The 27,777-nt window shown below is 45.5% G+C and overlaps 1 long non-coding RNA gene across 3 annotated transcripts in view; it reads right to left on the reverse strand.

Moving 5' to 3' along the window:
- The window catches only part of LOC137539148 (uncharacterized), a 413,808-nt gene that overhangs the window by 117,517 nt on the left and 268,514 nt on the right, over window positions 1-27,777 (reverse strand). The gene's annotated exons all lie outside the window — the stretch shown is intronic.

Consider the following 27,777-nt stretch of genomic DNA (forward strand, 5'->3'; position numbering starts at 1 on the left):
GTCAACCAGGAATAGCAACAAATAGCTTTTTCTGTTTGCCACCGGCTCCGCTTGGGTCATCAGGGTTAATGACATGTTACATGAGATGAGATGACTAGGCCTGTTCTGCAGGCTAAGCATAGCATTCTTATGTAAAGCGTCTTTATTAATGAATGCTAAACAACACTTGCAACCATGCTTTGAAAAACCTATGCTCTAAGACAAAATGCCTAATGAGAACAGCAGCCTTACAGTACATTATATTATCATTTGATCATTAATTGTGGGCTGTTATGTAGGGGAAGTTAATATTTTAATGCGTGCATGAAAAAAGGGCACTGTGAAAAAACGGCCCGAGTTGATAACGAAATGTCGCCAGTTACTAACGAAATCTGATAACGGTAAACATAGTTGGCAAGCTTTGTTAATGATAAATACCGTTCTAAAAACAGACGAGAAATAATAACGAAAAGATATTAACTTTAAATATCGTTACGTAATTCAACAATATAGCTTAAAGAGGAGCTGTTAGGTATAGGGTCTCAGAGAAAAAAAACACATATATCAGTAGCTAAATATTGGCTGTACTTACATTACATATGCATTTCACTGTCCACGTTTGGATTTCACAGAATTTTTAAATAGTATTTGCAGAGACTGATGCTCCTAACAGTTCATGGCAGGTTCCATCTTTGACTGTCTTGTCTGAAGCCAATTGTGATGTAATATCCTCCCTTACCCTGCTTCCTGATTGATTATTCTTTAGCCCTCCCAATTCCCAGCCCTCAGACACTCCCACCAGTCTCTGGTCTAACGGGGGCATATTGTCTGTCACTCAGCGGGAAGGGGGGAGCGATCATGTCGGAGGGGTTGTGTGCGATCTCGCTGTCAGTTGGGGGGGCACGGTGGATCGTGCTGTCAGTCGCGGGGGGTGGGGTTGTGCGGGTGATCGTGCTGCCAGTCGCGGGGGGGGGGGGGGGGGGAGGGTTCGGGCAATCACGCTGTCGGTCGCGGGGGGGGAGGGTGGTGCGGGCGATCGTGCCGTCAGTTGCGGGGGGGGGGGGGTGAGGATGATCACGCGGTTAGTCGTGTTGTAGTTTTGTGCGGGCGATTGCGCTGTCAGCCGTGGGGGGGAGGGGGTGCGGGCAATCACGCTGTCAGTGGCGGGGGGAGGGAGAGAGGAAGCAGCCAATCAGGCTGCAGTAAAGAATTAGGCAGGGATAGGGAAATGAAGGGGAGGTACAGGGAGGGCAGTAGGGAGAAAAAACCCTCCCAGCATGCTCTGCAGGTTCTGTTATGCGGCCTGCGGCCTCCTTAGCTGCCTGGGGATAAAGAGGATTCCTATTCAGCCAACAAAAGAGTAAGATAGCTTTTTAACTTCAGTATTGCCTTTTTGGCTTCCTTCCAAACTGTTTAACACAGGAGAATAGAAATTTAAAATAGCTTTTTTTGCCTAACAGTTACTCTTTAACCCAACCCTACCACGCGATCACGTGGACTTTTGCACGCGATTGGCGGCCGATCGCGTGCAAAAGTCCACGTGATCGCGTGCAAAGTCCTGTCCGCGATCGCGACACTTCAGGTGCTAACTGTTTAGCACGCCCGAGCTAAAAAGTTAGCACGGCTTTGTGAATCAAGCCCCTAGTATCTGACTCTATGGCTACAGAGCAGGTGAACTATTTCCTCTACTCTGCCATTATCTCTGGTGATGTGCCACATGTGGTCTTGTCCTCAAAAAGTATTTCCTGCATTGGCTTTAAACTGTAGCTGGCAACAGATTTTTAAAAGGAAATCACAAAAAAAGTGAGTTCTGTTAAATTAATTTTGTGTTTACATCTCTTTAGCTGCACTTGAACTATCATTATGTAGGAATAAGCAAAAGGAAGTGTTTCCCTCTGTTTTGTATTTAGAATTGGGTCCGTTTTCTTTTTAAAAAAAAATCACCTCTATAAAAAAGCACCACAATGACACCCACCATCTGGGCTATCAGTACCTTTTTGTAGTTACATCTTGTAAAATATAGTCAATTAGTTCTTGGGAATGGAATTCCCATGTCCTTACATTTGTGTTCTGTGAATGTATTCTGTGATTATGCATTGCAATACATATACAAAACATCTGCCAAACTCCTGTATTTATGTATTGACAGCTAATGGGGGATATTATAAATCTGCAAAAAGGGCAGCATATTTTGAAAATTACAAAAAGCCATATCACACAAGTATTTAGTAAACCTGTTTTTGTGCCAGATGTATGCTAATAATGTCATAGACCATGCCTCAATTCACTAAGATCATGCTGGTGATACCGTAATAAGGCAAGAGAAAACTTACCACCACACATCGATCAGTTTTTTCGGTGTTAATTCACTAAAGAAGCTTGCCTTATTAAGATGTAGAGATACGTTTTCACAATTAGAGAGTTATCTTGTCACTTCAGTCCTTAAAGAGACTCTGTAATAAAAAAAAGTCACCTGGGGGGTACTTACCTCGGGAGGGGGAAGCCTCATTGGGACCTCATCCCTGTAGCTGCAGGCACTACAGTGCTGGCTGCCCCAAAGCATCCCGCAATCCTCCCCTGACAAGCCTGACAAGGCTTGATATATTTACCTTTCCTGGCTCCAGCAGGTAAATTCAAGAAAAGGAGCCAATCTAGGTCAAAATAGGTATATCAAGTAATCAGAATTTCTCACACATGTGGTGCAAAAAATCAAGAATACATTTTATTCAACAATCCAATAAAACATAATAAAAATATTAAAATCTCCCAATTCAAACCAATAGTCATTGGTATTCCAAGCCCATATAATAAATAAATACTATATCATCAAAATGTCCATCATTTGTAAGCATGCACAGCAGGCTACCAGATCCAATATTGTGCAAAAAAGTGCAGAAAATAGTTCTGTGATCAAGGTTATCAAACACTGTCAATATGATCCACATACATGTGCAAAAAAATCCTGAATAAAAAATGTGAGAGCGATTGGTATATATAATTATTTATACAAGTGTCCACAATAACACGACAATAAAGTGACTCAGTGCCAAAAGATTACATGAAGTAAAGCACAAGAAGACAGAAGGAGGCACAAAGGGAGACAGAAGGAGGCATAAAGGGACACACAGGGGGCCAGAGGTGGCACAGGGGGACTAAAGGCGGCAGAAAGTGGCACAGGTGACGGAAAAAGGCACAAAAGAGGAACAAACACCTGAGAGGGGCGTGGCTTCTTTCTGGAGGCGTGGATTAGTTCCTGAGGTGGGGCTAAGTTTAGGGGCGTGGCTTAATCAGGGGTATGGAGCCCCCAGGACCAATGGCACTCCAGGCAGTGACCTGTACTGCCTATGCCTGAAAACGCCCCTGTTAAAGAAGGTTGCCACCATAAACCTCCTGAACAATACGAACTTACATTACTTAGCATTAGGAAGGTACCATGTTGAAGGAACCCAAAAATACTAGTGTTAAGGAGCAAAGGATCTTTCCCACTTTTGAATGCTCCATAAAGGAGGTGGAGTAATTAAAAGCTGTGAAATCTGGAGGCCTCCTTTATAATATTGGAGCTTCCAGATATCCATTCTCACTCAGGAGAATGAGTACAGGTATAAATGAGTACCCATTACCCAATTTTCAACTGGGATCGTCACAAAGTCTTTATATTCAGTCTTCTGATTTGATTGAAAAGCCACTCCCTGACAACTATGCTCTTCATCGATTCCCTGATGCTAACTAAGTGGGAGGCTAGTCATCATCAACTTATATGAATATCCAATTAAAATTTCTCATGGTCCATCCCTCTTGAACAATGGAACTCTACACTCTCAAATGCACCTGATCCTCGTCAGGAAATCCAAATGACCAGCTCATTTGAATTTTCCACTGGGGCTTCTTTGACTTTGGACCTATGTTTTATTTCTTTCTTTCTTTCTTTCTCTTGTTCGTTTGTTCGAGAAATGAATTTTACTCATCTCTAGCAAACAAAAAGCGCTCAGGGAATTTAAAGACCTGTGCAAAGGCATTTATCATGTTTGAGTCTAGGTTGTGTAGAGGTGATATAATTGCATTTCAAGCATGTTGCAATTATATTGTAATGATACATTTGTCTTGGTGTGTTACAGTACCATGTGATGGAATCCATTGGCTTCACTAGAACTGCAGGTTTACAGTTGCAGTGAAGTATGTGTGTCAATGACTATATGCTTCACTGTATGTGTTGCAAAGCATGCATACTGCTCACTGAATTGTGTTCCTCTTTTTACAGACCTTGTAATGCAGCACACAAGTGTAAATATAGCCTTACTGCTGCATTGTTGACAAGGGGATTTCAGGGCAATTTGATATTGACATTTTATTATAAATATATGTATCCTTTACAGGTTGTTTGTCTGTATTATTTAAAATTATTATTATTTTTTGAACAATATAATTGTGCTGACTGTATTAAATGTCACCCCCAGAGTTCAACCTTTGGAACCAGAACTTTCTGTCATGCTGCCCCTACCCTGTGGAATGCCTTGCCAAACTTAAAGGGACTCCGAGCAGTGCAGAAACTATGGAAAGCTGCATATCATTTTAAAGCTCTCTTTCTCCTCTTTCCAATGATATATAAACCGCCGCCCTACACCTTTTAGTTGTCGCTATTTTCGCGATTGAAATTGCAGCAGGCAACGATTTCAATCACGAAAATAGAGAAAACTAAAAGGCGTAGGGCGACGACTTAGGTGTCGCCAGAAAGAGGAGAAAGAGAGCTTTAAAATGATATCCATCTTTCCATAGTTACTTGTATTACACAGGGCGACACTTTCCCCAGTGTCAGCAGCTCCATTCAGACAGCTGAATGGAGCTGCTGACTTTAGGAAAAAGTCAGCCTGTGTAATACAATGTAACTATGGAAAGATGGATATCATTTTAAAGCTCTCTTTCTCCTCTTTCTGGCGACACCTAAATCGTCGCCCTACGCCTTTTGGTTTTCTCTATTTTCGCGATTGAAATCGCAGCCGCGGCAATTTCAATCGCGAAAATAGCGAAAACTAAAAGGCATAGGGCGGCGGTTTATATATCATTGAAAAGAGGAGAAAGTGAGCTTTAAAATAATATGCATCTTTCCATAGTTTCTGCACTGCTCGGAGTCCCTTTAATCAAGATACCTCCAACTCTGGAAACATTTAAATTAAAACAAAAAAAAGCCACCTGTTTCATCTGGCATTTATGATCACATAACTTTTTCCCCTGTAACACATCACTATGTACTGATCTGAGGCAAGCTTTGGATCCTACGGGGAGAAAAGCGTTTTACAAATGTTTTGCTGTTGGTGTTGTCATTATCATGTATAAAGTTATATTTTTGAGCCAAGTCTTTTTCTTAATGATCACAAAACTTCAGAGTTTCTTGTTTGAAATTCCATTTCTTGGTTGTTAATCTTGGTGACAGTTACTTCTTTACGTGCCAGGAAGGACTCCGTGGAGCCTGCAGCTCGGGTGTGCTATACATCTGATATGCTTACAGAATGTATGGAATGAGCCCTGACATCATGCCTTATTTACTTACAGGACAGAGAAAGGCTTATTTGGTCATGGTTGAAAAATACTGTTCATATGCTAAACACGTGGAAGCAAAGGTCATCAATGACTTCCAACTGCCGAGCTCAGGGAGGGATGGGGGGAATGACAGAAGAATGATTGTCACACCACCATCGTAGTTCATTATGCAGCTTCCTGGACCTCTGATAAGAAACAAATAGCATCTCTTATCACGAAAAGAGAATTATTTCCTAATCCTCAAGTTGATCTGTGGTGTTCTCATGCAGTATGGTTCCATCTGACAGATGTCTGGCTGCTTAGTGACAAAAGAAAACTTCTCACCAGATTCATTATACACCTGAGCAGAAAAGCAAGGACTGTGCCTTTATGTGCCTTTATGTTCAGCTTGTGACCATTTAAATGTAATCATGTTGAACTCACAAACAAAATTGCCCTTAAATAGGGATCATGTTGATGCAGTATGCCAGCCTAGTATGTAGCAACTAAGAGCTGGTCTGGTGTATACAAGACAATAGTTACTCCGGATCAACCATTGATTTTTTCTATTGATTGTTAAATGATTCGATATGGCGGTGCATAGTATTTGTTCATGCATATAACATCACACAAAAAGTCATAGAACCTGTCACTGTGTATCTTTACCACTTGAGGACCACAGTGGTAAACCCCCCTAAAGACCTGGCACATTTTTATTAAAATGGCCACTGCAGCTTTAAGGCCAAGCTGCAGGGCCGCACAACACAGCAAACAAATGATTCCCCCCCCTTCACTAACAGAGCTCTCTGTTGGTGGGGTCTGATTGCCCCCAAGTTGTTTATTTTTTTTAATATTTATGTTTTTTTATTTTTTAAAATTTTTTGACAATTTTTTTATTTATTTATATTTCAATCCCCTACCTCCAACCCCCCCCCCCCCCCCCCCCACCCAGCCAGCCAATTCTGGTGATCGGCTGTCATAGGCTTCTGCCTATGAGAGCCGATCGCTCTCTTGTCCCCCAGGGGAACAGCCGTGTCACACGGCTGTCGCCAGTACAGTGCTGCTGCTGATTGCAGCGCTGTACTAACTGAAGACAGTGGTTGCTGTCTAACAATCTCCCGAGTGGCGATAGCTGCTCGGAGACTGAAGGCAGGGCGGAGCAGGAGATGCGCGCGCAGCCTGCGCGCGATCTCCTGCAAAATGCAGCCCCAGGACTTGACAACATTTGGCGTTAGGCGGTCCTGGGGCAGCGCCGCGGACACGCCCATGGGCATGGAGCGGCCTTCAGGTAGTTAAATAGGAACTTAAGTAAGTAGTGGGGGAAAAACATAAATCAAGACATTGCAAAGTAAAGGTGCCCATAGACTTAATGATTATGGGCAGATTCAACAAAGAGACACATTTATCTCTAATCGAATCTGTCTTTTTGTTGATTCTGCCTATATACTACAGACCGATTCCTGTCCGATTTCAGCATGAAATATTCAGGGAAAAGGCACCGCTGGCCGCTGCCCCAATGTATAAATGTTCCCCCCAGTGTGTGCATTTATACGTTACCTGTCCTGTCGCGGTGTCCCTAACCTCCGGGCGGCTCTCCATACACGCTACTGGTGCATAGCATCTGACATCGCGCATGGCGTCTGACGCCAGGCGTTATGCGCCATGCAACAGTAGCGTGTACGGAGAACCGCCCGGAGGTTACGGACACCGCGCAGAGGCTGCAACAGGACAGGTATTGTATAAATGTACACACGGGGGGGCACATTTATACATTGCGGCGGCAGCGGCGGGGGTTTTGTTGTCTCGTCGCTAGTTCCGAAATCGGCCGCTGTACCGCCACACACCCGATCAACCAACTTTGGCCAGACATCTTGCGGCATGCACAATCGATCGGGCATGCACTTAGCAGCACCAATTTTCATCCATTTCGATTATAATAATCTAATTGGATGGTCGGTTGTCTGCCAAGTTGCCTGATGTATGGCCACCTTAAGAAGTTAAAAAATAGAACAGAGATCAATGGATGATTAATACTCGCTGTGTACTTTATTCATGTTGTTTTATCCATCCTGAGCCGGCAGGTCATCATCTTTACTTCAGGCACACAAGGAGAAAACAATTTGGCAGCACAAAATATCTATAAACACACCCACTAATGTTTTGATTGGCTGCAGTGTGTGCAATGATCTATTTGAAAAAAGGTAAAGATTTCTTGTGGGAAAGGGGGTATCGGCTACTGATTGGGATTAAGTTTAATCCTGGGTTAATATTCCTCTTTAACTTAGTACTCCTGTTTATTCATTTACCAATGAGGTAATTCATTGGAAATATTCATTGGCCCAAAAAATGATTGCAGATCCCCTCCTGTGTACCAGTGTAAGATAGGTCTAAGCAGGTAAAGAGGGACAGTTTGTTAATGATTAGCACTATTAATTAGTTACTGCACCTAGTGCGGTATAGCTGTGTCCCGCAGGAGCTCGTGTAAAGTCTCAGGGACATAGATTATTCGCCTACCACCACTACGTGTGCTCCTGTCCGCATTCTTGTCGCTGCCCATTAGAGCACAGATCAGATCACACTTCCCATTCACCGATCAAAGTGCCTGTAATCAATGACCACCATCAATGAGATACCATGGTCATTGACAAAAAAAAAGTAATACATCCACGCAGTACTTCCTGTAGCACAATAACAGTATGCACAGGAAGATAAAGTGGCCAAATAATAATCTAGTGGCCAAACAGTAAAATTACACCTGCATACATTTTTAAAATAAAATACATATATTTACCATTTAAATTAACCCCTTACCTCCCCCACTCTCCCATAGTTATTAAAATAAAACACCTGCATGTAGAAAAAAAATGACATTTAAAAAAACAAAATACATAAATAGTTAGCTCACAGACTCAACTTTTTTTTTTAATATACAGGTATATGTCATGAAGGTATATTACTGTTAATTTTGCAAATAAAGGATTGTAATTAGTGATGGGACAAATGTGAAAAAATACACCTACACCTAATTCCAAATAAGATATTTTTGCCATACATTGTGATAGGGACATAATTTAAATGGTGTAATAACCAGGACAAATGAGCAAACAAAATATGTGGGTTTTATTTACAGTTGCATGTATTATTTTAAAATTATAATGGCTGAAACTGAGAAATAATTTTTTTCAATGTTTTTTCTATTATTTCAGTTAAAATGCATTAAGAATAAAATAATTCTTAGCATAATATACCACACAAAGAAAGCCGAATTGGTGGTGAAAAAAAAGACATAGATCATTTCATTGCGATAAGTAGTGATAGAGTAATTGACAAATGAAAGGGAGGCGTGCTGAAAGGTGAAAATTGCTCTAGTCCTTAAAGAGAACCCAATGTATTTTTTTGGGGGGCAGATGGGACACAGAGGCATGTTCTCTGCCTCATGACATGCCTCTGGGTCCCCACACTGCCAATCTCTGCCCTCCCACCATCATGCTATAGCCCCGAGATTAACGACAATATTTGTCGCTATCTTGGAGGTACACATGGGGAGAGGGATTCCCTGTTCAAAAGGCCTGCCAGGGGCGTTCCTGCAGGGTTTCCAGAACTGACATTGGGCAGCTCTCTCTCCCTTGCCGTGCCCCCTGCAGCTGCCCCACCTCCCTGCACGCTGTAAATGAGAGAATGAATCTCTCATTCCAGCATTGTGACCCAAAGGTCACGAAAGTGAAAGTGGGTCATTACAGTCCACAGGAGCAGTGGGGAGCCATGGTTTTGGAGGCTACCTGATCCGCTCAGCCCCCCGGATCAGGTAGCCTAGTTTTTTTTTAATTTCATGAGCCCACCTTGGGCTCTCTTTAAGGGAAAAAACCCTCAGTGGTTAACTAGTTAAAAGCACATATCATCATTATCAGCATAACACCTATGAAGAGCAGTTGAAAAAGGGGCCCTCTAATCCACTTTATTTGAGTTTACAAACAGTTTAAACTGCCACAGCTGTCAGTTAACTGAAACAAAGCAATATTTTTAGTAATACTGTGGTGTGTGCCATGATGCAAACATGTCACATTCATTGCCATTCAAATGAAAGCCTCACATCACATCATCCTTTTTCTTTATCTAACAAAAGGTATCCAGATGATTTTCGACTTCCATTCTCCTATTTGCAGAAAGCAGGCTAGCAACAACGGGATAGGAAATGATGCCACAACGCTGATGAGTTTGCTTTACGTGTCATTTATTAATCACGACTCTCACATTTTGCTTTGTGTGATGTGCAGCTTGTGTTGGATGCCTTGGGTCAATCATCCTTTATGCTGTAAGTGTTAATGAAGATGTTATATTAAAGTGCTTCCCGTGGGGTTTCTTCCTGCAGATATTTAATCAGCCAGTGCATCATAACACACACGGAATCTGCTCAGCCTGTGCCCATCATGTGTACATCAACAGGATTCATTATCGGTTATTAAAAGGGTTGTGTGGGCAGAATATAAAACCATTCTCAGGAGATTGCTGGAAGCTACAGTGGAACTCCAACCACGGCTAAATAGAGAGCTAGTATTTGTGACATGTCGTGTCTCCCAAAACAATTTTTTGTCGACAAGCAATTCCTGAGATTCATTTAGGAATGCTTATTTGGATTTCACAGAATTTAAATTTCTGCATTTCGATCGGAACTTGGAAATCGGGAAGCAGAACTCGGAAATCGGATTTCTGAAGAAATACTGCAATACCACAACTCAGTAATTTTAGCCCAATCACAGAACTAGGGGAAGCATTGGACCAAACAGAGAATGCAGAGTTAACTCAGAAGTATTTGGCCAATCAGAGAAAGCAAAAAATAACCCCCCAAAAAAACACTACTCGGAAATCAGAACTTGGAAATTGGAAAACTATCGGAAATCCGTGGAATCAGTAATCGGGATTGGTGGAAATCGGAATTTCTGCGGAATCTGAATTGTTTTGATGCTGGAGAGTGTGGAGCATCTCCCTCTCCTGCAACGAACACCTATTCCTTTGCTAAGGTGGGGGCATAATTCCATCACTCTCCATCTTCCAGCAGTGAATGGACGCATCCAGACTGGACATGCGCAAATAAGGTCATACGTGAACCTAACTTTCAGATTTCTAGTCTGGATGCGCTTGTCCATGGGCGGAAGCACATATCTAACCTTCCTTACTTAACCTCCTTAGCGTTATGATTATTTCTGGTTTAGGTCTAAAAGCCGTGAAATTTTTCTCAAGCTTTTAGACCAGGCATGGGCAAACTCGGCCCTCCAGCTGTTAAGGAACTACAAGTCCCACAATGCATTGCAGGAGTCTGACATCCACAGTCATGACTCATAAAGGCAAATGCATTGTGGGACTTGTAGTTCCGTAACAGCTGGAGGGCCGAGTTTGCCCATGCCTGTTTTAGACCCTAAAAACAAGGAAAAAAACATACCACAGAGTGATCTGCAGCAGCTCCTGCATACAACTCACTCAGGTACGGGATTACCGCTCTGAGCTGCGGCTTTCTGTTCGAGCCCGAGTCGTGCATAAAGCTAGGGAGGTTAAAGAGGAACTCCAGTGAAAATAATGTAATAAAAAAAGTGATTCATTTTTACAATAATTATGTATACATGGTTTAGTCAGTGTTTCCTTATTGTAAAATCTTTTCTCTCCCTGATTTTCAGTCAGATATTTATCACATGGTGACATTTTTACCGCTGGCAGGTGATGTCACTGGATGGAGATGCTGCTTGCTGCTTACTTTTTTGTCAGTTGGAAACAGCTATTTTAGCTATATAGTTATTTCCCACAATGCATGAAGGCTCCCGCAGTGTGATGTCAGGACCTCAGAGCTGTGAGGCACTGACATCACACTGTGGAAGGGGTTTCACCAGTCAGCCATACAGAGCCCCCTGATGAACTGTTTGAGAAAAGGAATACATTTCTCATGGGAAAGGGGGTATCAGCTACTGATTGAAATGGAGTTAAGTTTTTGGTTATGGTTTCTCTTTAAGGTTTGTTGTAAAAAGTGGCAGCACTGTTTCTCCAGCTCCCATTCTTCATACTGCTGTGTGATGGGCGACAGTAGACATACTCAGAGTATATAACAACCGCAAATCAAGATACATTAAAATGCATTATAAAATGGCATTAAAATGGATGGAAAGTCATTTTGCATTTTAATGTTATTAAAATTTCAATATTTGGCCAGCTAAATATTTTCAAAACTGACTGCAAGTTCACACTGCACTGCATACTTTTCTCAGTTGTGAAAATAAATGCAACCTGAAATTTCTTCATTTTTGTAAAATAAATAGATAAATAAATAAAATAAAAAATAAGTAAGATAAAATAAACAATCAAAAAAAAAGTAAAGCCAAATGTCTTTTTTTTCATTTTTTAATTTATTGAAGAAAAGTTTTTTTGTTTTTTTCCCCCCAAGAATAAAGCAAGCAAGGCAACCAAAAAAAAGGAAAGAAAAGCAAAAAAACAAAAAATATAGACCATAAGAGCAATCGCCAACATGATGAGAACACTTATTACATGCAGTAAATGAAGCTATGCACCAAAGGTACCAAAGCATTCATTAGGAGTTTGCTGCATAGATTTTTTTTTCTTTTTCTTATATTTTATGTCTATACATTTCTTTTTTTAACTCTTCCATTTCTTCACTCGGCTGAAAGCTCCGGGTAAATCATGGATTATAGTTATTTATGCATTGCAATTACATAAAGTATCATTTACTCTTATAAGCAATAAATGAAACACAAAATGATTCATCATTTGCTAATCAGCGTTTGTTTTCGTTTTTTTTTTTTTTTTTTTGCTTCAGCTGCTGTGAGTTGTGCTCATTTGTAAATGAATCAGAGCACATGCTCATTCCAATGCTATAGCTGTGTATCAATGTAATTACGCTAGATGGTCTTTTAACGGGTTTATAATTACAGGTTGTTAATTAAAGCCCTCTGCCTTAAATTTTCTTGAACTTCATTGCACCCTTGAAATTGAATTTAAGCTTAAAATAGGTACAGAATACAATTATTCTTCAGTTAAGTTCCTTGTGTATTTATTATAAGAATTTTGCTAATGATTTTATATATATGTAGCTATTAAATATAAGCGTTATTCGGCTATATTAATGGTGCCTATATTACACCGTGGAACTAGGCAATATCCTCTACAGACAGGAAACATGGAGAAAGAATTTTCATTTTTCAGTGCAAATTTATTTTCGCATTTGCTACAGTTCACAAAAAGGCAATACTGTAAAATAAACACCATAATTAGTGGTTGCGAACAAAAGCAAGTAATGCTAGCATTGGTTTGTATGCAAATCTAATGGATGTGGTATACAGCTTGGAACTAGGCCAATCATTGTCACTTTCTGTCAATTTTGATTGGTCCAATTCTAAGTTGCAATTTGTGTGTAATATGGAGTTATCAGCTTCTCAATGACTATTGCTAGTCATCATCATCATCATGAAAGTGTCCATCATCACCACCAGAATCACCATTAACATCATCATACAGATATGTAGAACTAAAAATGTGTTTTGTCACTTTACAGAGAACACAAACAATCAATGTTAAGAGAGGAGCAAACAATCTTCCTAACAAACAAATTTCCACTAATCGGATGGAGCTGAGTTGAGTCCATCTCCAGGCTTATTGTTTAACACCTTCTGGTGGGGGAGGGGGGAGGGGGAGCAGAGTGGAGATAATTTAGGTTATTGCAGACTCTGGGCAAGTGGTGCTAAAAAGGTACCACTCAAGCATTTACTAACATTATAAGGGGCACCGATGCAGGTGTCATATAGTGACTACCAGCTCTACCACTGAAAATGTAATTTGGGACAAGCGTAAAAGTGGCAGAAGTGGTCTGGGTTGTGAACAAAACCATATTTCACATCCACTTACATCCAGTTTCGTGCCCCTGCTAACAATGTGCGCCCTTAAAGGGATCCTGAACAGACTGGTTAAAAGCAAAACTCATTTCTCTGTGTCCTCTGGGTCCCATCCGTGGTCCCACTGGTGGCACTGTTAATGTGATGACTTCATTTAAAGCCATGAGCCACTGCGCCTGCGCAGCCCATCCATGCACCCGACTCTATAATGCACCCGTCGCCGTAAGCCTCCTGCGTGGTTCTCAAAAGACTGAACCGCGCATGCACAGGAGGCTTACGACGATGGGTGCATGATTGAGTTGGGTGTGCAGATGGGCTGCGCAGGCGCAGTGGCTTACAACCTCAGCCGAAGTCGCTGGATTAACAGGGCCGCCAGCGGGACCCAGAGGACGCCGAGGGACCTCCCTGTCTACGGGGAGCTGGAGGAAGCCCCAGGTAAGTTCAGATTTGCTTTTAACAGGTCTGTTCAGGGTCCCGTTAAGCCCAGGAGTGGGTGATTTGTTTATAATGGTATCCAGAAATAACCCTGACTGGGATTGTACTCTTGCAAGGCAAAATTGCTTACTACTTAGCCATTATGCCATCCACAAGGTTGCAGTAGTACACACCACAACATGAGACTACAATCAGCCTTCCCTGGTGTATTCAGAAAAAAACATTGTGCTCGGAATATCTGCCCAACACAGAAAGAAACCTCTCCTCTCAAGACCGCACTCAGGGTGATGCTGAATATGCCGATTAAGGCTCTGACTACCCAGAGCTCCTCAGTGAGATACAGTCCAGCCACACAAACTCCTGTGTTTTAAGTGTAGCTTTGAAATGCATTTCGCATCACTTAAACCGCAACTAATGCATATTGAGAATCCTTTACCACTGAACTTGTTACAAACTGCATCAAAACTACATTTAAAATGTAAAGTGCCTAATGCTGGAAACACGTTTGGGATGCTATTACTGTGATAATTACTATTGTGTTTTGCAGTGTTTGTGAAAATGGAAAAAACGGTGGGACAGCTTACAACATTTTGATCAACTTTGCTCTAGATCCATGGTTTTGAAATGCATTGAGCAATACAAAAGGATCTGACCGGTCTCCACTAGCCCAGAATACAAAGGCAGTGAAAACTGAACTTCTCTTTGTGGTAGTTTTACCTTCAAAACAATCATAAATGTAATCAGTAAGGATCAGTTTTTTAAGGCCAGTTGAATACCTAATATTAGTGCATCACACCACATATGACACTGTGGCGACAAGGTCAGATTCATAGCACCAATCCCAGCTAGTGCTCCCTAATGGGCAGAAAGTCACTGGGATTCCAACTTTGCACCATGGTTACTTAGGATACTTGCTGTGCACCATGATGCATTGCAGGAAGTGTGCAAGTCTCCTTAAACCTGCACGACCCTTGCAGCAGGGAAGCATCGGGGAAGAGCGAGAATTTCAGACTATTAAGTTGTAAAGCAAATATAGAAATTCTACATATTGCCCATATAGTTAACCTACCTGCCTCTGGCTCAAATATCTAATGTGAAAAAAAAATCACAATTCCCCTATGGTGTAGTTAGTGCAGGCTGCTCCTGGGCAGGATCTGGACAGGATCTTTAAGCTAAACAAACAGTGTGGTCTTGCTGCTCAAACTGCAAGGTCAGTCTACCAGTGAGTCAACCCGTCCACACCCAGATCCTCCAAGGGTATGTAAGTACGGTGACCATACGTCCCGCTTTACCCGGGACACGTCCCGCCTTCGGGGGGCGCTGTCCCAGGCTGCATGAGGTCCCGGGCCTCGGGACTCTGGCCACCGTACAATGAACTAGCCGCAGCGTCTACTAGACGCTGCGCTAGTTCATTCCCCGCAGCCCCGCTCCAGCCTGCAATGTTCTCCTCCGGCAGGCACAGGCAGAGCAGGGCTACGGGAAGATGGCGTCCGGAGGCGGAGCCCTGTATTGGAGACTATTTGTCTCCAGTACAGGGCTCCGCCTCCGGACGCCATCTTGCCGTAGCCCTGCTCTGCCTGTGAGAGGCTGAGCGGGAGATTGAACATCGTCCAGGCCAGGGGGAGCTGCAACTGAGGCACCAGAGGCCGGCTGCGTGAGGGGACGTCTTCTGCCAGGTGAGTAAATGCCTTTTCTTGCAGGTGAAGTGTTTGGCCGCATTGCGTGTATTTTGTACTGACATGTTTGCCCGCAGGGCGTTTATCTTGTACTGACATGTTTGGCTGCATTGCGTGTATTTTGTACTGACATGTTTGCCCGCAGTGCGTTTATCTTGTACTGACATGTTTGGCCGCATTGCGTGTATATTGTACTGACATGTTTGCCCGCAGTGCGTTTATCTTGTACTGACATGTTTGGCCGCATTGCGTTTATCTTGTACTGACATGTTTCCCCGCAGTGCGTTTATCTTGTACTGACATGTTTGTCCGCAGTGCGTTTATCTTGTACTGACATGTTTGCCCGCAGTGCGTTTATCTTGTACTGACATGTTTGCCCGCAGTGCGTTTATCTTGTACTGACATGTTTGCCCGCAGTGCGTTTACCTTGTACTGACATGTTTGCCCGTAGTGCGTTTATCTTGTACTGACATGTTTGCCCGCAGTACGTTTATTTTGTACTGACATGTTTGCCCGCAGTGCGTTTATTTTGTACTGACATGTTTGCCCGCAGTGCGTTCATTTTGTACTGACATGTTTGCCCCCATTGCGTTTATTTTGTACTGACATGTTTGCCCCCATTGCCTTTATTTTATGCTGACTTGCTGCCCGCAATGCGATTATTTTGTGCTGAAATGTTGCCCATTGCGTTTATTTTGTGGTGTCTGGGGTAACTGTTGCTGCATTTATTATTTAATGGTCATAGTTGGCTGTGTTTGCTGCTTTGGGGTTATGGCATACTATTAAATAGCATCACACAGTTTCTGCACACCTATGATGTGAATCCACGTTTGACCACATCACGGCGTAAACACTGCTTTCTTATGCCTCGCTGTTGCATCATTCTGTTAGCTCCGCCCATAGAATGTCATCACCACGCCCATTTTTCGCGCGCGCTGCAGACACCAAATTTTTCGGCGCGGCGCCCCCCCCCCCCTCCCCCCCAATTCACCCCGTCCCAGGTTGAGCCTACAAAAATCTGGTCACTCTAGTGTAAGAGCAAAGTCCAAATAGAGAAAATAGAGGAAGGACTTGAGAAAGGCCTCTGGCTGAAACGTTGTGTTTTTTAGTGGTTATGGTACTTTAATAAACCCACAAATTTTGCATAAATCCAGGTAGAGACCCAGTCTTCCTTTTATTAGGAGCTTTAAAGAGGAACTGTCGCGAAAATCTTACAATTTAAAACACATACAAATAATAAGTACATTTCTCCCAGTGTAAAATGAGCCATAAATTACTGTTCTCCTATGTTGCTGCCACTTACAGTAGGTAGTAGAAATCTGACATTGCCAACAGGTTTTGGGCTAGTCCACCTCTTCATAGGGGATTCTCAACATGGTGTAATAGCGGAGATGCCGCTGCGTGGTCTGGCAACCAGCAACCAGAAAAAAGACCACCTGACATTATTAAAGGTTCATTAGAGCAATAAAGGAAAAAACCCAGGATATAATTGAATGCAAAATGTCTTTATTGATAGCCACTACAAATTTAAAAACAATTAAAAACAATAAGACCAACCTGGACCAATTAATCCCTATAGTTCAGTATTATAAAGAGCCTGATACCAGCAATTAGCTAGGTAAAAAAATATATATATATGTGTCACAGTCTGAACATCCTGCGATAATGGGGCACAGTATCACGACAAAATATACCAATATCTATAATTAATTGTAAATATACTGTGTCGCGGGGAAGGGGTCAGACATAGGGGCACATATGGGGCAATCCCAGTGTCCACAAAATAAGCCCCCACACACAAACTGCCACTGATAAAGTGCTGGTGCATATAAATATAAGGTGCTCAAAATACAAATTGGCATAAAATAACAATGTAAGTGCTAAAGTGCATATAACAACAATTGATTATAGAAATAAGTGAAGGAGGAGAGCGAGGCTCACAAGTATATAAAGCAGTGAAAAAAAGTGTTATAGCAGAAGAAGGGGGCTTAAGAGTAAAGGCTCACCGATGGAAAGTGGTCACAAGGATCCAGGAAGGCTTAGAACGCGCGCTGCCCGCGCTGTCCGGCTAGCTCCGCCGAAGCTGCAAAGGGACGTGACTTTATTGCTCTAATGAACCTTTAATAATGACAGGTGGTCTTTTTTCTGGTTGATGGTTGCTTATGAATTGTTTGAGGTCGTTGACCTTTCCCCTGATGCTCTATATTTAATTAAATATGGCTATTAAGCCGTTAGATATGCTGCTTGTGCTTTTTTGAGCTGCGTGGTCTGGCGGCGGGGCAGCTGTCTCCGCGTTCAGACCGGCAGTTTCCGCACAGCGGCATGTGTCTGGTTTGCCTGGGCCTTCTAGTGCACACAGATGGAGAGCTACGCGCGCCGCTAGAAGACAGGACCTTTATGCCAGCAGGAGAGGTATCAGCTGATCAGGACGATCAGCTGATCCCAGCGGAACTCCTGATTGGCTGAGTGGCTGGGGGCGGCGCTGCGGAGCGCTGTAGTATATATAGATCTTGCTTGTCAGTTGCTGGTTGTCTGCCATTGCGAATACTTATGTGTGAGCACTCAGACCTCAGTCAGATCCTACAGTGTGTTAGAACCAGGTGGACCTGGGAATTCACACTTAGCCAGATTCCGCTCTTGTTATTTACTGTGTAATACTTTAGACCAGTTCCAGGGTGTTGAGACCAAGGACCTCACACCCAAGCTTAGGATTACTGTGTCATTGCTGTGTTATACCTTAGACCAGTTCCCGGGTGTTGAGACCAAGGACATCACACCCAAGCTTAGGATTACTGTGTCATTGCTGTGTTATACTTTAGACCAGTTTCAGGGTGTTGAGACCAAGGACCTCACACCCAAGCATAGGTTACTGTGTTATTCTTTAGACTAGTTCCCGGGTGTCGAGACCAAGGACCTCACACCTCAGACTAGAATTGTGCTTGATATCTGTTATGACCTTTGGCTCTGTCGACCTCTCTCTTGCTTTCTGATTCGGTACCTCTGCCTATCTGCCAACCTTGCCTGTACCCGGTTACCGAATCAGCCTTCTGTCTTTGTACCTTATCTGCTCGTGTGTTGCCGACCTGGCCTGACCGACCCTTCTGGCTGTCACTCATCCCTCGAATGTTCAGTCTGTCTGTACTACCCGTGACACTAATCCACCAGGTGTCAGTTAGCTACAAGGACCTCCTGCTCCTCAGAGAGTCCTTCCTGCAGTACAGGCAGTGGCCTCTATCCCATAGGTGTCCCCTGGCTGCAGTACAGTCTGATTCCCAATCCATCTGGGAATCCTGAGCTGCAGTACAGTCTGATTCCAGTATACCAGGGAATCACTGGCTGCAAGATTATCTCTATCTCCTTCTCTTAAAGAGATAGTCCCTGCACAGTCGAGGGCCACCTGCTCCTCAGGTGGTCGCTGGCCGTAGTTATCTGTGTCTCCCGCCCCACGGGAGATAGCCTACAGTTGCACCAAACACTTACACTTCATTAGGTGTCCAGAGGTTAGTCATACTTGTATTATTGGTGATTCTGTAGATCATCCATAATCAGGTATACATCTGTATTGTTGATGATTCTGCAGATCATCAATAATCAGATTCTCTCTGTGTGCTGACACCTATCGTTACACATGGCCATTATTCTGTATAAAGACATTCCATGAAAATGATTAATACAAAGATTTTTTAAATTTTGTTTTAAATTTTAAGATTTTCACAACAGTTCCTCTTTAAGCTCCCAGGGGGCTAGGCAGGCGAGGGAAGGAATGATTTGTTTTTTTGCTTATGCAGTTATCACAATCAATCATGCAGATAACATTCCCCTTCATGTACTTACCAAACAGTGGTACTACTAGGAAAACGTTTCTTCTCCGTAAACTGGGCTCAATTCTCTAAAGCGTGAAGCATGAGAACTGCAAGGTCACAGCAATTATTACGCGATCCGCTTTGCGCGCGCAAAGCATCACTCCGTGTGATAAAGGAAGGTTTGCGTGCGATCACTCGCTTGTTTCAAGTGAGTGATCGTGCGCAAACCTTCCTTTATTACACGGAGTAATGCTTTACGTGCGGAAAGCGCCACGCGCGGCAGATCACGTGATACCTGCTGTGATAGCAGATATTACGCTTTAGAGAATCGAGCCCATTAAGTGATATCTCTGATTAAGTGATTAGGATGGGGAATGCATTGCCACAGGAAGTCGTTATGGCAAACTCTATACCTGCATGTAAAGGGGGCTTAGATGCTTTCCTTGCGTTGAAAGACATCCATGGCTACAATTACTAGGTAATGCCTAATGATGTTGATCTAGGGATTTTATCTGATTTTATCTGATTGCCATCTGGAGTCAGGAAGAATTTTTTTTCCCTTTTGTGGCTAATTGGACCATGCCTTGTAAGGGTTTTTTTCGCCTTGCTCTGGATCAACAGGGATATTTCAGGGAGCAGGGTGGAGTTGTACTTTGTTCTCTGGTTGAACTCGATGGACGTACTGTATGTCTTTTTTCAACCAAAATAACTATGTAACTATGTAACAATGTAACTCTTCACTAGAGTTGGGCCGAACGGTTCGCCTGCGAACGGTTCCATGCGAACTTCAGTGGTTCGCGTTTGCATCCCGCAGGCGAAGTTTTGCGGAAGTTCGGTTCGCCCCATAATGCACCATGAGGGTCAACTTTGACCCTCTACATCACAGTCAGCAGGCCCAGTGTAGCCAATTAGGCTACACTAGCCCCTGGAGCCCCACCCCCCTAATAAAAGGCAGGCAGCAGGCGGCCATTACGCTCATTCGTGTGCCTGCGTTAGTGAAAGTAGGGCGAGCTGCTGCAGACTGTCTCTCATAGGGAAAGATTAGTTAGGCTTAGCTTGTTCCTGGCTGCATACCTGTTCTGTGAACCCACCACTGCATACCTGTACTGTGAACCCACTACTGCATACCTGTTCAGTGAACCCACCACTGCATACCTGTTCTGTGAACCCACCACTGCATACCTGTACTGTGAACCCACCACTGCATACCTGTTCAGTGAACCCACCACTGCATACCTGTTCAGTGAACCCACCACTGCATACCTGTTCAGTGAACCTGCCACTGCATACCTGTTCTGTGAACCCACCACTGCATACCTGTTCAGTGAACCCACCACTGCATACCTGTTCAGTGAACCCACCACTGCATACCTGTTCAGTGAACCTGCCACTGCATACCTGTACTGTTCAGTGAACCCGCCACTGCATACCTGTTCTGTTCAGTGATCCCGCCACTGTATACCTGTTCTGTTCAGTGAACCTGCCACTGTATACCTGTTCTGTTCAGTGAACCCGCCACTGTATACCTGTTCAGTGAACCTGCCACTGCATACCTGTTCTGTTCAGTGAACCCGCCACTGTATACCTGTTCAGTGAACCTGCCACTGTATACCTGTTCTGTTCAGTGAACCCGCCACTGCATACCTGTTCTGTTCAGTGAACCTGCCACTGTATACCTGTTCTGTTCAGTGAACCCGCCACTGCATACCTGTTCTGTTCAGTGAACCTGCCACTGTATACCTGTTCTGTTCAGTGAACCTGCCACTGTATACCTGTTCTGTTCAGTGAACCCGCCACTGTATACCTGTTCAGTGAACCTGCCACTGCATACCTGTTCTGTTCAGTGAACCCGCCACTGCATACCTGTTCTGTTCAGTGAACCTGCCACTGCATACCTGTTCTGTTCAGTGAACCTGCCACTGTATACCTGTTCTGTTCAGTGAACTCGCCACTGTATATCTGTTCAGTGAACCTGCCACTGCATACCTGTTCTGTTCAGTGAACCCGCCACTGCATACCTGTTCTGTTCAGTGAACCCGCCACTGTATACCTGTTCAGTTAACCCGCCACTGCATACCTGTTGTGTTCAGTGAACCCGCCACTGTATACCTGTTCTGTTCAGTGAACCCGCCACTGCATATCTGTACTGTTCAGTGAACCCGCCACTGCATACCTGTTCTGTGAACCCCCCACTGCATACCTGTTGTGTTCAGTGAACCCGCCACTGTATACCTGTTCAGTGAACCTGCCACTGCATACCTGTTCTGTGAACCCGCCACTGCATACCTGTTGTGTTCAGTGAACCCGCCACTGCATACCTGTTCAGTGAACCTGCCACTGCATACCTGTTCTGTTCAGTGAACCCGCCACTGTATACCTGTTCAGTTAACCCGCCACTGCATACCTGTTGTGTTCAGTGAACCCGCCACTGTATACCTGTTCTGTTCAGTGAACCCGCCACTGCATACCTGTACTGTTCAGTGAACCTGCCACTGCATACCTGTTCTGTGAACCCGCCACTGCATACCTGTTGTGTTCAGTGAACCCGCCACTGTATACCTGTTCAGTGAACCTGCCACTGCATACCTGTTCTGTGAACCCGCCACTGCATACCTGTTGTGTTCAGTGAACCCGCCACTGCATACCTGTTCAGTGAACCCGCCACTGCATACCTGTTCTGTTCAGTGAACCCGCCACTGCATACCTGTTCTGTTTAGTGAACCCACCGCATCAGTGCGCATACCTGTGCAGTTAAGTGAACCCACCTACCTACGTGAGTGCACGCAGTGTGATATACCACTCCGTGCATACCTGATATGGACAAAACAGGTAGAGGAAGAGGTAGTGCCAGAGCCAGAGGAAGGCCACCCGGCAGTTCTGTGCGAGGTCGTGTAAATGTAATTTCGTGTGGACCTGGCCCACAGTACAGTGCTCGGAAGAAGGCACGTCCCATCACCTCCCAAGATTGTCAGGACGTGGTTGAGTATTTATCGACACAGAACACCTCATCTTGTTCAGCCACCAGCGCTACTACTAGCACCACTTCCGCTGCATTTGACACTTCGCAAGAATTATTTAGTGGTGAAATCACTGATGCACAGCCATTGTTGTTACAGCCAGATGAATTTTCACCAGCTCATATGTCTGAGTTACGCAGCAACACTATGGATGTAACGTGTAAGGAGGATGAAGGACCTACTGATGGTGCATGTTTGGATTTTTCTGAGGCAAGTGAAGCTGGGCAGGATGATTACGATGATGACGATGATACGGATCCTCTGTATGTTCCCAATAGAGGAGATGAAGAGAGGGGACAGTTCAGAGGGGGAGTCAGAGAGTAGTAGGAGGAGAGAAGTTGCTGAAAGAAGCTGGGGCAGCTCTTCTTCGTCAGAAACAGCTGGTGGCAGTGTCCGGCACCATGTATCGCCACCTATGTACAGCCAGCCAACTTGCCCTTCAGCATCAGCTGCTGAGGCCCCCATAGTGCCCACATCCCAGGGTGGCTCAGCGGTGTGGAAATTTTTTAATGTGTGTGCATCAGATCGGAGCAAAGCCATCTGTTCGCTCTACCAACAAAAATTGAGCCGTGGAAAGGCCAACACTCACGTAGGGACAAGTGCCTTACGAAGGCACCTGGAGAAAAGGCACAAACAGCAATGGGATGGCCACCTGAGCAAAAGCAGCAGCAGCACACAAAAGAAAAGTCACACTCCTTCTCCTCTTCCTCCTCCATCAGGTGCATTATCTGCTTCTGCCGCTTTCTCCCTTGCACCTTCACAGGCACCCTCCTCCACTCCGCCTCTACCCTTGAGCGCTTCCTGCTCCTCTGCCCACAGCAGCAGTCAGGTGTCCGTGAAAGAAATGTTTGAGCGGAAGAAGCCAATTTCGGCCAGTCACCCCCTTGCCCGGCGTCTGACAGCTGGCGTGGCGGAACTGTTAGCTCGCCAGCTGTTACCATACCGGCTGTTGGACTCTGAGGCCTTCCGTAAATTTGTGGCCATCAGGACACCGCAGTGGAAGATGCCAGGCCGCACTTATTTTTCTAGAAAGGCCATACCCCAACTGCACCGTGAAGTTGAGAGGCAAGTGGTGTCATCTCTTGCGAAGAGCGTTGGGTCAAGGGTACACCTGACCACGGATGCCTGGTCTGCCAAGCACGGGCAGGGCCGCTACATTATGTACACAGCCCATTGGGTCAACCTGGTGAACGATGGCAAGCAGGGCGCAGCGGACCAAATTGTGACACCTCCACGGCTTGCAGGCAGGCCTCCTGCCACCTCCTCTCCTCCTGCTACATGCTCTTCGCTGTCCTCCTCCTCCTTGGCTGAGTGGCAGTTCTCCTCTCCAGCTACACAGCCCCAGCTCCACAGGGCCTATGCTGCATGCCAGGTACGACGGTGTCACGCCATCTTAGACATGTCTTGCCTCAAAGCGGAGAGTCACACTGGAGCAGCTCTCCTGGCTGCTCTTAAGAAACAGGTGGATGAGTGGCTGACCCCGCACCACCTGGAGATAGGCAACGTGGTGTGCGACAACGGCAGCAATCTGCTTGCCGCTTTGCATATGGGGAAGCTGACACACATACCCTGCATGGCACATGTCATGAATCTAGTTGTTCAAAGATTTGTGTCAAAGTACCCTGGCTTAGCGGATGTCCTGAAGCAGGCCAGGAAGTTCTGTGGGCATTTGAGGCGGTCTTACACAGCCATGGCACGCTTTGCGGAAATTCATCGGAAAAACAACTTGCCGGTGAGACGCCTGATTTGTGATAGCCCGACTCGCTGGAATTCGACCCTGCTCATGTTCTCCCGCCTGCTAGAACAGAAGAAAGCCGTCACCCAGTACCTCTACAACTGCAGTAGAATTAAACAGTCTGGGAAGATGGGGATGTTCTGGCCCAACAACTGGACACTGATGAGAAATGCATGCAGGTTCATGTGGCCGTTTGAGGAGGTGACCAACCTGGTGAGCCGCAGTGAAGGCACCATCAGCGACTTGATTCCCTACGCTTACTTCTTGGAGCGTGCTGTGCGTAGAGTGGTGGATGAAGCTGCGAATGAGCTTGACCAGGAACAGTTACGGTAGGAACAGGCATGGGACCAATTTTCATCAGACCCAGCTGTTTCCTCAACACCTGCGGCAGCACAGATGGGGGAGGAGGAGGAAGAAGAGAAGTCGTGTGCAGAAGACGAGTCAGACTCAGAGGATGATGAGCAAGGTATTTCTTTGGGGGAGGAGGAGGGGACGGCGGCAGGAGAACAACCGCAGCAGGCGTCGCAGGGGGCTTGTGCTGCTCAACCTTCCCGTGGTATTGTTCGCAGCTGGGGGGAGGAGGTTGACTTACGTGACGTCACTGAGGAAGAGCAAGAGGAGATGCATGGTACATCTGGATCCGACTTTGTGCAGATGTCGTCTTTTATGCTGTCCTGCCTGTTGAGGGACCCCCGTATAAAAAACCTCAAGGGGAATGAGCTGTACTGGGTGGCCACACTACTAGACCCTCGGTACAGGCACAAAGTGGCGGACCTGTTACCAACTCACCTGAAGGTGGAAAGGATGTAGCACATGCAGAACAAGCTGTCAACTATGCTTTACAATGCCTTTAAGGGTGATGTGACAGCACAACGCTAGCAAGGTACCACTGCCACTAATCCTCCTCCCGTGTCCACGCAGTCAAAGACAGGATGCTCCAGCGATCTCATGGTGATGTCGGACATGCGGACATTCTTTAGTCCAACGCCTCGCCGTAGCCCTTCCGGATCCACCCTCCACCAACGCCTGGAACGGCAGGTAGCCGACTACCTGGCCTTAAGTGTGGATGTACACACTGCTGTGAACAGCGATGAGGAACCCTTGAACTACTGGGTGCACAGGCTTGATCTGTGGCCAGAGCTGTCCCAATTTGCCCTCCAACTTCTCTCCTGCCCTGCCGCAAGCGTCCTTTCAGAAAGGACCTTCAGCGCAGCTGGAGGCATTGTCACTGAGAAGAGAAGTCGCCTAAGTCACAAAACTGTTAAGTACCTCACCTTTATCAAAATGAATGAGGCATGGATCCCGGAGGGATGCTGCCCGCCCCAAGACTAAGTCAGTCCCCGCACACACAGCATCTCTGCCTGCACGCCGTGTGACTGGCTGCCTGGCCTGCCCCAAGAAGACTAAGTCGCTCCCAGTCCCTCTACACAGCATGTCTGCCTGCAGGCTGCTTGACTACCTTCTCTGCCACCACCAACAGGGTCCTGGACTCCAGGCGGATTGCTGAATTTTTTAGGCCGCTGCGGCCGCTGTAATAATTTTTCTGGTGCGTGTACATGACTGCCTAATTTTTCTGGCTGCACTGCGGGCAGCTGCAACAACAAAAGAAAAGGCATGTACATGCGCCCATTCCCCTTCGTGATCATTACCTTGCCGTGGTGAAGGGGCTTGCGTATCACAATGAAGCAATGACCGGTGCCTAGATGAGTGTCTCGGGGGGCACACCCACGATAATAAGGTCGTTGCCTCATTGTGGTCAGACCAAATTTGATCAGCTGGACAGTCACTGTTCTGTCATTCACCTACATCAGCCAGGCGACCATATGGGCTGTAAAGCCACCAAAACCTGCACTCTCGCCATGGTGCGCACCAGTCCAGCACGGCCGTCACTACACAAACAGCTGTTTGCGGTGCGTTACACGGTGAGTTTGGTGTGTCAGTGTGAAGCAGTACACTAATTACACTCCCTGATTAATGAATACACATGCAAGATGTTTTAAAGCACTTTAGGCCTGTCATTTAGCATTCAATGTGATTTATGTCCTTAAAACGCTGCTTTGCGTCACATCCAGATTTTTCCCCGGGACTTTTGGCATGTATCCCACTCCGCCATGCCCCCCTCCAGGTGTTAGACCCCTTGAAACATCTTTTCCATCACTTTTGTGGCCAGCATAATTTTTTTTTTCAAAGTTCGCATCCCCATTGAAGTCTATTGCGGTTCGCGAACTTTTACGCGAACCGAACCTTACGCGGAACTTCGCGAACCGAAAATCGGAGGTTCGGCCCCACTATACTCTTCACAGAAAGAGAACTAAATTTATGGACACATCCAATCATTATAATCATTTAGTAGTGGCCCCTTTGGAAGTGAAAGCAGAGATTTTAGCCATTTCAAATACAATTTTTAAACTGGAAATTCATTTCTAATTCTACTTTGTTATTGTTTGCAAGCAAAAAGCAAATAATATGGATGCTAATCAGGCAGTACAAAAGTTAAAAATCACTCTTATTTTTCTTCTCCATAAAACATAATTCTGTAGTTTCCTTGGCTCTTATTTGGTACATCTGCTGCATAAAGGAAGTTGCAATGCATGCCTGGTTTTCTTTTTTTTCCTCTTTACTTTCCCCTCAGACTTAACTAATGCAGCTTGCTTTGCTGAAGCCCCTTTCCCTCCTGTTTTCCCCTCCCACACCTCTGTTCCTCTCTGATTGACCAATATTTCTCAATGCACTTTCTACTGGAGACTAGTGTTGGGCGAACACCTGGATGTTCGGGTTCGGGAAAGTTCGCCGAACATGGCCGCAATGTTCGGCATGTTCGGGCCGAACCCCGAACTCCCCGAACATCCCGCTTGTAGGGGCCCTATGGGGTCGCAGGCATAAGGGGGGAGCATGCCCCGATCGCGGGGGGGGGTCGGAAATTCCCCCCACCCCCTCCGCTAGCGCTCCCCCCTCTGCCCGCTTCCCCATACAAAAGTTGCAAGAAGTACCTGTGTCCGGGTGGTAGTGGGTGGCTGTCTGGCTGGCAGTGGGCGGCACTATGCAGTGACTAAATGAGGAGGAGGAGTCCGGAGAGTGACGCGTTGAGGGAGGCCGGGCAGCGGGCGGTTCAGCAGTACTACTGCTGAACCGCCCGCTGCCCGGCCTCCCTCAACGCGTCACTCTCCGGACTCCTCCTCCTCATTTAGTCACTGCATAGTGCCGCCCACTGCCAGCCAGACAGCCACCCACTACCACCCGGACACAGGTACTTCTTGCAACTTTTGTATGGGGAAGCGGGCAGAGGGGGGAGCGCTAGCGGAGGGGGTGGGGGGAATTTCCGACCCCCCCCGCGATCGGGGCATGCTCCCCCCTTATGCCTGCGACCCCATAGGGGGGCCGTATTCGGTCGAACAGGGCCCTGTTCGGCCGAACAGGGGCCCTGTTCGGCTAGTAATTTGGCAGTTCGGGCGAACGCGAACAGTTTGGCCGAACACCACCAGGTGTTCGGCCGAACTCGAACATCACCCGAACAGGGTGATGTTCTGCAGAACCCGAACAGTGGCGAACACTGTTCGCCCAACACTACTGGAGACCTGGTTGGGAGTGTCTGAAGGGGGACGGGCAATGATACATAGACAGAGTAAGGGAGGAAATGAGGTCAGAATTGGCTTCAAGATAGACAGAGAAAAAAATGGAAAATCCTAAGAAGAATTTTCTCTTTTTTTTATTATAGAGAAATCACTAAAA

The sequence above is a fragment of the Hyperolius riggenbachi genome, chromosome 11 (assembly GCF_040937935.1).
Source record: "Hyperolius riggenbachi isolate aHypRig1 chromosome 11, aHypRig1.pri, whole genome shotgun sequence".
Lineage (NCBI taxonomy): Eukaryota > Metazoa > Chordata > Amphibia > Anura > Hyperoliidae > Hyperolius > Hyperolius riggenbachi.